This window comes from Daphnia magna, linkage group LG8 (genome assembly GCF_020631705.1).
Source record: "Daphnia magna isolate NIES linkage group LG8, ASM2063170v1.1, whole genome shotgun sequence".
In the NCBI taxonomy this organism is placed as follows: Eukaryota; Metazoa; Arthropoda; class Branchiopoda; order Diplostraca; family Daphniidae; genus Daphnia; species Daphnia magna.
The window spans coordinates 6,423,696-6,433,425 of NC_059189.1; positions in this window are offsets into that span (position 1 = coordinate 6,423,696).

The window sequence follows — 9,730 nt, forward strand, 5'->3', positions numbered from 1 at the left end:
CATCTAAATATCCTCCAAATAACGGTTTTAAAATGATATAAATATGCGTTTTTTACTGTTAAAAAAGCCATTTTTTTTGGTTTCAAAAATGGATCTAAATGTCGAAAAAATAAAGAATTTAAAATGTTATAAATATGCGTTTTTTTACTGTTTAAAAAACCATATTTTTTGGTTTCAAAAATGGATCTAAATATCGAAAAAATAAAGATTTTAAAATGATATAGATATGCATATTTTTACTGTTTAAAAAGCCATATTTTTTGGTTAAAAAATGGATCTAATTATCGAAAAAATTACGATTTTAAAATTATATAAATATGCATATTTTTACGCTAAAAAAGTAAGTTATTCGACGCAACGAAGCCCTCTACAGACGCATTTTTAAAATGCATTTTTTACGCAAAATGCGTCTGAAATATGCGTTTTTTTTGCATATGTCGACGCAAAATAACTACTAGGGCTGTAATTATTGCTTTCGGGGGACCATGATGTAAAATAATTCGTTTTACTAAGGCTTTACGAGTACTGAGGGCGGTACAGTTGGTAAGAGGAATGACTTCTATCCATTTAGAAAAGTAATCCGTGATTACTAATATATAATTGTTTCGTTGAAGTGAATGAGGTTTGATTGGACCTAGAAAATCTAAGCCCAATACTTCAAAAGGTCTTGTAGCGAGGTCTAACGGGTTGAGATAGGCTTTCGTACTGTGCACTCGACGTCCCAGCGCACAAGGATCACAAGAAGTGCAATATTCCTTAACATCCCGTAACATGGTAGGCCAATAGTATTTGTTCCTTTGACGAAAGAATGTTCGCCTAGTTGCAATATGTCCTGACAATGGGGAATCATGGAATTCTTGTAAAAGTTGCTTTCTTAGAGAAAGAGGAACAACCACTTGACACTGTTCAAAGTTTCTTCTTTTCACTGACGTAGGTTCGTAGTGTTTACATAAAAAATCATTTTCAACAAAGAAATAATCTATTTCACTGACCCAAGAAGGCATCAGGCCATCTTCTTTTTTCCAAGGTTCATTTTGTTCCAAAAACTTAACGATTGCTTTGCACAGAGAGTCTTTCTGCTGTTCTTGACACATTACGTTGTTGTCTGCAGGAATGGCAGATATTAGATTCATCGGTATTCTTGAAAGAAAATCAGCATTTTCGTGTACTCGACCTGGTCGGTACTGAACACTGAACTTATTAGATTATTAACATATTAGATAACAAGATCGCCCATCTACCTAGTCGCCCTGTTTCGTCTTTAAAAGTCTGCAACCACTGAAGAGGCCTGTGATTGCTTACAATAACAAAAGGTTGATCTTGTAAGTAATGTCGGAAACGTTTTATCCCAAACACTACTGCTGCGGCCTCTTTTTCTATTGTCGAATACTTGATTTCCCCTTTATTAAGATGTCTGCTTGCATAGGCTATAGGTTGGTCCTTTCCGTCTTTCATCTGAGAAAGGACGGCTCCTAAGCCATAGTTAATTGCATCCGTGTAAATCAGAAATTCCTTTGAAAAATCCGGATATATCAAGATAGGTTCTGATATTAAAAATTGTCGCAAGTACTCAAAAGCTGCAATTTCATCTGTTTTCCAAGTTACACTATCAGTAGGTTTTCCTTTAGTCTGTGATAACAAGGGGTGGGTGAGGTAGAGAAATTTTTTACAAATCATCTGTAGTAACTGGCTAGTCCCAAAAAAGATCGTAATTCTTTTACTGTACCAGGTCTTTTGTAATTCACAAGGGTTTCAATTTTAGCAGGGTCTGGTTTTATTCTTTCAGCCGTGATTACGTGTCCAAAATAGGAAACGGATTGCGCTAAAAATTCACATTTTGACAATTTCATTTTTAGGTGCGCGTTTTCTAAGAGGGAAAAAACAGTCTTCAAATTGGTAAAATGCTCTTCAATTATTCTTGAAAAAATTATTATGTCGTCAAGATAAACGAGACAAATTTTTCCAATAACTCTTCGTAAAACTGAATTCATCATTCTTTGAAACGTTCCCGGGGCGTTGGTTAAACCAAACGCCAAACGATTCCATTCGTACAAATTGTCATCGAGTATGAAGGCTGTTTTTTCTTTGGATTCCTCCTCGAGCTCAATTTTTCAATATCCGGAGGCAAGATCTAATGTGGAAAAATACCTCTGTCCCACCAGTAAATCTAAAACGTCGTCAATACGAGGTAAAGGGAAAGAATCTTTTTTTTGTAATTGCATTTAATTTTCTAAAATCTACACACAAACGGACATCCCCGGTTTTCTTACTTACTAATACTATCGGGGCTGCCCACGGGGACATTGAATAACGAATTATTTTATTTTGCATCAGTTCCTCGATTATATTTTTAGCTATCTCTTTTTGCTTTGGAGACGTGCGATATGCCCTTTGACGAATAGGACCTTGTCCTTGTGTGTCAATGACATGTTTTACTAAAGTAGTATGGCCTAACTCACTTGTTTTAAAAGCAAAACTGTTATAACTATTTATTATTAATCTACGCAAATTCTCTTTGTTTTCCTCATCTATATCTGGAAGAGCCGACTCAACGGCTGCTGTGTTGATTGGAGCTGAAGCTACGCTAATTGAAGCCATTGTTTCAACAGGCTTTGTTGAAGGTCTGGAAATACGAAGGGTTCCTAACTCTGTAAGGCGAGGTAGAAATATGGTTTTATCTGTTCTATTAACAGCCACCACACGGAGCGAACAATTTGGTGTCGTAGAGATGTAGGGTTCCAAGCTAATCCCGGAGGGAATATTACAGCATCTAACAAAATGACAAGTATTGAGAGGGTTGAAAGGGTGAGTTTCCTCTTCTCTAGTCTCTAGGAAATTAATGGAATTTGGAGGAATTCTCAAAGATTTGCTAATCACAAAGGGATTTTCTGTTTCCTGGAAGTGATCAATTTCCGGGACTCGGTAGATGGACTGTTGTTTTCCGTTATAGATAAACTGATGTTTCCAAAGTGCATCGCGCCCTAGAACGCAATCTTCAACAATTCCATTTACGACTATGAATTTCTGCCTAAGTGCTTGGCGTGGCGTTTCTTCTGCCACGAAAAAGTTAACGGTGATTGTGCCTTCCGTGACGAGGCGCCTGTCATTTATGCTGAAAAGATCCACATCTACCTCTTTAGTGAAATTAATTAATTCCTTTCCTTCTTTAAGCTTATGAAAAAATGTGCTGCTAATAACGCTTCTCTCGTCTCCAGTGTCAAACAGCGCTTTTACAACAGAATTTTCTATTTTTATTCTTATCCTAGGAACTGTAGATTTTACTGCTAAACTATTTATATGATGTCGGGGCTTTTTCTTAGTTCCACCGAGGGGCCCCACGCTTACTTCGGTAGTTTTTAGTTTTCCCTTTCTTCAAACGAAGTGAGTTTTTTTTCCATTTCCGTCATAACCCTCTGGAGGATTGGGTTTCAAATTTTTTATCTGGGGCAAAAGTTTGCCCGGTGTACAATTTCTTTACAACGAAAACTTTTATCATTAGCTTGACTCTCCCTTGCTTTACAATTGCTTATTGAGTGATAGCCCCAATCGTTGTGAAAATCACAAAAATATAAATCCCCTGTTTTATTGATTGGAGGGTTTAACTGTGGTGAGCGCTGTGAAAAACTCACGTTTCTCCTGGTAGATAATTGCCTTTGCATTTTTTCCATGTTTTCTTCTAAATGTTTTTGGTGAGTGTTTGATTCCACCTGGGTATTAAGGCGATCTAAAGCCTCCTTTACTTTAGTCAATTCTCTATTAGGTTCGACGTATTTGGCCTGAAAAGCATTTAGTCTGGATCTAACTTGGGCTTCTTCTACTGCCATGGCTGTCATTTCAGCTTTTCGGGAGGCCGGAGCGATCACGGTCTACGTAGATTCCGACGTTACTAAATAACGTCATTGCTTGGCTTTGTTGTAACTTTTCATTTTTATCGATGGCGTTAGAAATAAAATTGTTTGTGTTTCCTATACTGTTTACTTTTGACGGACACATTACTAAGGGATTCATTTTAGGAATTGAGCTGGTAACTGAGTACTTTGGAGTTGTTCCGTTATTACTTAGCTTATTGTACATGCTTGGGATTTTTACACTTTGTCCACTTAACGCAAGTGGTTGTGTATGTAAAGGGGTTGAGGTAAGATATGAAGGCTGAGAGCTAGTTCTAAAAACAGGCTGTCCATTATGCTTTGTTTTCTGAGAGGAATTAATGCAACGTTTAGTATTCGTTAGAATGTGTTGCACAATACAATCAGCTACTTTAGAAGCATCCTCATAATCTATTCCGGATTCTATCAAACGGCTCAATTCTTTAACGTATATTTTAATGGACATGTCTTGGTTTGTTTCTTCTGACGGTTTGTTTTGCATGATTTTGTTTGACTGGTCAACGATCGACGCTGGAGTAAAGGAGACTTTCCGACTTTGTTGTCCTTGATACGGTAAATAGTTACACGGAGTGGACGCTAACTGTGATTGAGGAGTTTGAGTATTCATACTTGACTGTGAACAACCTGCGTGGTTTTGTTAGTAGAGGAAACCGGACCCATGTTGGACACTTCCGGTTTTGCCCTTTTATCTTCTAGCTCCCTACAGCAATTACCTTTTTTTACACGCCATTCTTTATTCTTTTCCCCACCTCCTATAATTTTTTCACTGTTTTTAAAGGAAAATACAAAATTTATGAAGATTTGAATTTTTTTGTCTTTCTTGTCCTACCCGGGGTTAACTTGGACAGGCGCATGTTCCAGGTTGGACAAGCGCATGTTCCAGGTTGGACAGGATATTTACGGAAGGATAGGCTTTACCAAAACCTTTAATAAATTTACAGAGATGAAGATTAGGGCAATAATAGCAAAAACAAAATTTGGTAAATGTAGTGTAAAAATTGAAATAAATGTAACTTTAAAAATTAAGAAATTTTCTTATACGGAAAAAAATTCAATTTAAGATAAGGACAAGATAGAGGAGGCGGAACGAAATAAATAGGTAATCATGAATTCATATTCATCGCTCTTTTTCCTTAATATTTTGCAATCGAAAGTAAATTAATGACTTTATAGTTTGCTTTCATGTTGTAAAAAATTATGGGCTCCTCCCCCTCTACGCCCCTTTCTTGTCCAACTTAACCCCCAAATTGTTCAAAGTGACCCCAAAATCCCAAACTCCTCCCAAACCTAAGTTACGTTTTAACCTCACAACATAAAATTTGTTTTTTAGTGTTCTATTGTAGGCAAATGAATTATCTACATACTGGGCTCATTCCATTTCTTTTTACTGTAATATCCTGGAGACTAAGCTAAATTCAACGGGTAAAAAATCTCAAAATTTTTACCCTAATTTTATTTTTTTAAATTACTGATGCAATAACCATAGAATATAAATCAAACTATACATAACTTAAGTTTACACTAATTCTAACCACATATCAAAAATTTAGATTTTTAAAATCAATTCTACTATTTCTAAAGCCACTGTCTAACCTGGTACAGTGTCCAATATGGCTCTGGTCTCCCCTACCATATTGTCACGGGGGGACAACAGCAGTTGTGCTTATTTCTTCCTAGAAGACGCTACAGTAGACGCTGTAGTTACGAATGTTAAGATTGTCTGTGATGTCATCGGGCATTACTCCTTATTAAGTAGAAATTTCAGAATAGCATTAGAAAGTACAGTAAAACCGGATAAACTCAGGGAGAGGGCGTAAATTCCAAGCTAGTATAAAACCCACGATTATTTTCCTTTACTGGCGCTCTTCTTCCGCTAGACGTGTAGACGTTGGGTAAAGTGTAACTCTTTCATTTCTTGTATTCCGTGTATTCTTTTTTTGAGTCAAGTAAATACAGTATTTAAAGTCCAGTGTGACAATATTTACCATTCCAAAGAGTCTATGGGGTTCCAATCTTATCATCAACCTTAGCGGGCTGAACAAATGTGTGGTCTACTCTTCCTTAAATGGAAGTCTAGCTACTACTAATTTTCAACTTAAGCCTTTGGGCTAGCATTAGCCCCCAGATTCCATGCTCTTGAAACCGGTACCGACTTTCTTTCGGAAGAGAGGAATCCGATTAGTTATTTATCTTGCCGATTTCCTGAATATGGCAGCTTCGGAAGAGGAGTTAAAAAGTATATCGAGTTTGTGAAAAATACTGTAGAATCATTAGGTTTTGTCATCAACATCCAAAAATCAGTAATCTCGCCCTGTAGAGCGTTAGGGTTTGTCATTTTCACCCTAAACACCTTGGATAGGTCCACTTCAATCCCGAAAAAGAAGGTGGAAGCCATTAGATCTCTTTTCAGTGACCTCTTAGACTCGCTTGAGAGGTATTGCCAGCTTACTTAGCAAATTTACTTGGGCAACAGCAGCCCTTGCCATTTGCTGCAGTGATTTATCGCATATTTCAGTGTTCATATACGCTGCACTTTAACTTAAAGTTAAAAATTTCACTCTCATTTGAGGTCCAGAGGGATTTACGCTGGTGGATTGAACACCTAAGTACGGCTTATAAATCAATTACGATGGCCGCCACTGTCTATTGGTAATTTTTTCGGACGCCTCTGACATAGGTTGGGGCGGAGGCTGTAACGAGATTCATACGAGAAAGTAATTCACTTCGGCTGAGTTAGGAAAAAGCATTAACGTAAGAGGCTTTGACAGACTTTAGAGGACTCAGGCATTTACGTGGAATTCCTCTAATTTTTCGATTGAGTTTAATACGGACAACCCCATATAACACAGTGCCGTCCCAGAGACGTCCCAAACACGTCATTTTGAGAAGTCTGAGATGTACATTACCCACGCCAGGTATTGGATCACTTCGGTCCAAAAGAGGCGTTTTAACCCGCGCGAGATAGGCCTAACGGTGTCTCACGCGGGATTTTTTTTTAAATACTAAGATTGCTCGTACGAGGTTATTTTTTTTTAATCAGAAAGATAAAGAACTAGTCTTTATCTTTCTGAAAGGGGGGTATAGGAATATCAGAGGTGAAATACGCACTTGCTAGCTGCTCTGTCTGCTAAACGGTGAGGTTTGAGCCGAATACTTGCTAAACACGAGTACAATCTTCTCTGTTGGCTGCCTGTGAAATAAGGTGGGCAGCATCGCGTGCAACGTCGATAAAGAACTAGTCTTTATCTTTCTTATTTTTAATTTGTAAAAATTATAGTTGTTATATGGGAAAAAGGATCATTTTGAAATATTAGATCACCCCCGACATGTGCTGCATTCGTTGTCCCTACCCGCGGCTATGCCGCGGGTATGGGAGAGGGTGCAGGGGTGAGAAAGGGACCCCCCTAAATTTAACGACAATTTCCTCTTTTAAGTGCCACTAGAGGCGCATGATTAGTCTTTTTCTGCCAATCAAATTATATGTGTTGTTAGTGCCATACTTATATCCAAATAAATTATTTTACCTTACACTCGTAAAAATTATGGGTTTTGGCTAACACTTGTATCAGTAACCGTTCTTGTGATGTCAAAATCAATCAGGTATTTCCCAGCTATCGTAAAGATACATAAATTAATATAATTTCTTTCATATGCAAACGTTAAACGTACCTCAGGATGAATGATCCAAACTACTATTATTCACAAAGCAAAAAATTTACTACAAAAAAAAGGAAACCTGAATCAATTCCTCTTTTTATTACACACATTAATATACATTAAAACAAATTAATTGACCATCTTAGACAGTTTGCGCAGCTTATGCTGCTCTTTTTTTAATTTCTGGCTAGCCTCATTTGCCTCTATTGGCATATTTTTAACATTTTCCAAAGTTGAGAAAATTGTTCAAAATCATTTTTTTCTGAAAAAGCTTACACGAGAGATTCCTTCCACCAAGTCAACCATGGTGTTGCATGCGATGGCCTTGTTTTGTCAAAAATTTGTTGCGACGAACATCGCATGGAAATGGTCTCTTTTTAAATGTTTGAATATATAGAAATCCGATATCATATGGAAGCGAAACGTTTAAAAAATGAGGTTAGTCAGATATTAAAAGAAGAGCAGCATAAGCTGCGCAAACTGTCTAAGATGGTCAATTAATGATTACGAATATTTGAAATGCAATAAAAAAACTTTTCGAGCACATCGAAGCGTAGCCTAGCAAGCGATAAACAATTGAGATTGCATGTAGAATAAATGAGAGAAGTCTTGGCCAGCTATCCCCCGTTCCCACCCACCCAAACTCATTTAAAAAATCGCATTTTACACTTAATTTTCAGGAAGTTTGGGAGACACGACATCGAAGGCCGGCAAGGAAAATCCCCTTAAAGAAGATCACCACAGCAAACATACTCAGTCAGGTTATCCGTTAGTTACCCTTAAAAAGACCTGACGTGGGGAGAGACCTGGCAGGTGTTTGTAAGATTCCGTTTGTGAAAAAATCCAACTAATAAATTTGTCAACACATGTCAAGTCTTTTCTCCTTTATTCTCCATGCCATTTTAATTGTTCATAGCTTGCGAGGGTACGCCTTGCTGCGCTCGAACAATATTTTAATTACCGACAAAACAAATGTTTTGAATTATAGCAACACAAACAACGCCATGTTAACTTCGATGTCACTTGGACAAAAGCTTAAAAAAACGTAAGCCAAACATATATTTTGCGAAAACTCAAGTGACGCTAAAACTAAATAAGCCGCAAAATGATTCTTTATTTTCTCAAAGTAAAAAAGTGACAACTAAACTTACTAGAGGAAGGCCGAAGGTGCCATCCAACCTGCCGCCCACAAAATGTTAGCCAACGTAAACAACCAAATCTTGGCCAGCATGTCATGTTTGTTTCATAATTAGCCTGTTTTGATATGATACGCGCGTAAATTCTGACATTTCTCCAATGCAAAAGCATAGCGTTCAAGAGTTGCCCTCATCGCGTATCTCAGCAATTGCTTTGTAACATTTTCCAGGCGTGTATTTATTGACTTCTACAATAGCAATACAATCAAACCAAGAAGCATGACACTACTCTAACTATTGTTGCGAATAACATTGCTTTTTATACAGAATTGCAAGTGGCACATTGGGTGTGGCTTAGATGGCGGTGGCGTGTGGTCACTTGGTCATGTGGGCGTTTCCTTGGTGTACACCTTGCGTACACTCAATGTCCGTGCAGATTTGCCATCTTCTGTAAAGCGTAAATAATGCAGTTGGCTCGTTACATTCCTTCCCGCCTGTGCGGCAGGATAAATTGGTCCTCCAATTTCACCTTTGTGTGCTGAATACAGGTCTTAGGAAGGCAACGTGAATTGCGTCATAATATATATAAAAGAAGCGTCTAAAATATTGTAGCATTGGAAACATTTGGGCTGATTAAAATAATGGGGTGTTATTTTCTTTTAGATGATGTCTGGCGGTTGGTACACTTATTTTTTCTCTTTAGCACTCGGAATTTTCGGAATAGATAGAGGTGCTAATTAATGCAAAGCTTTTAATTTGCATTCAGTGTGTTGGCTGCGTTTTACGTCCATGATAGAAATTACACTATTGGAAGCAGAAGGTAAACCATTGTAGTATTATAAAAAAAATAAAAACAATCATCAAACAGGTAATTTATTTAATAAAATTTAAATTTTATAGCCCTGCTGTCACTCTTTTATTTTCCCTTTCCAGGTATCGGAATACCACTGGTTTGAAAACTGGACAACAACCAGCAACTGAAAAGTCAGTTGAAAAGCAACTTTCCAAGCCTACCATACAACTCAAAGGACTCAAAGGACAGGACCTTTT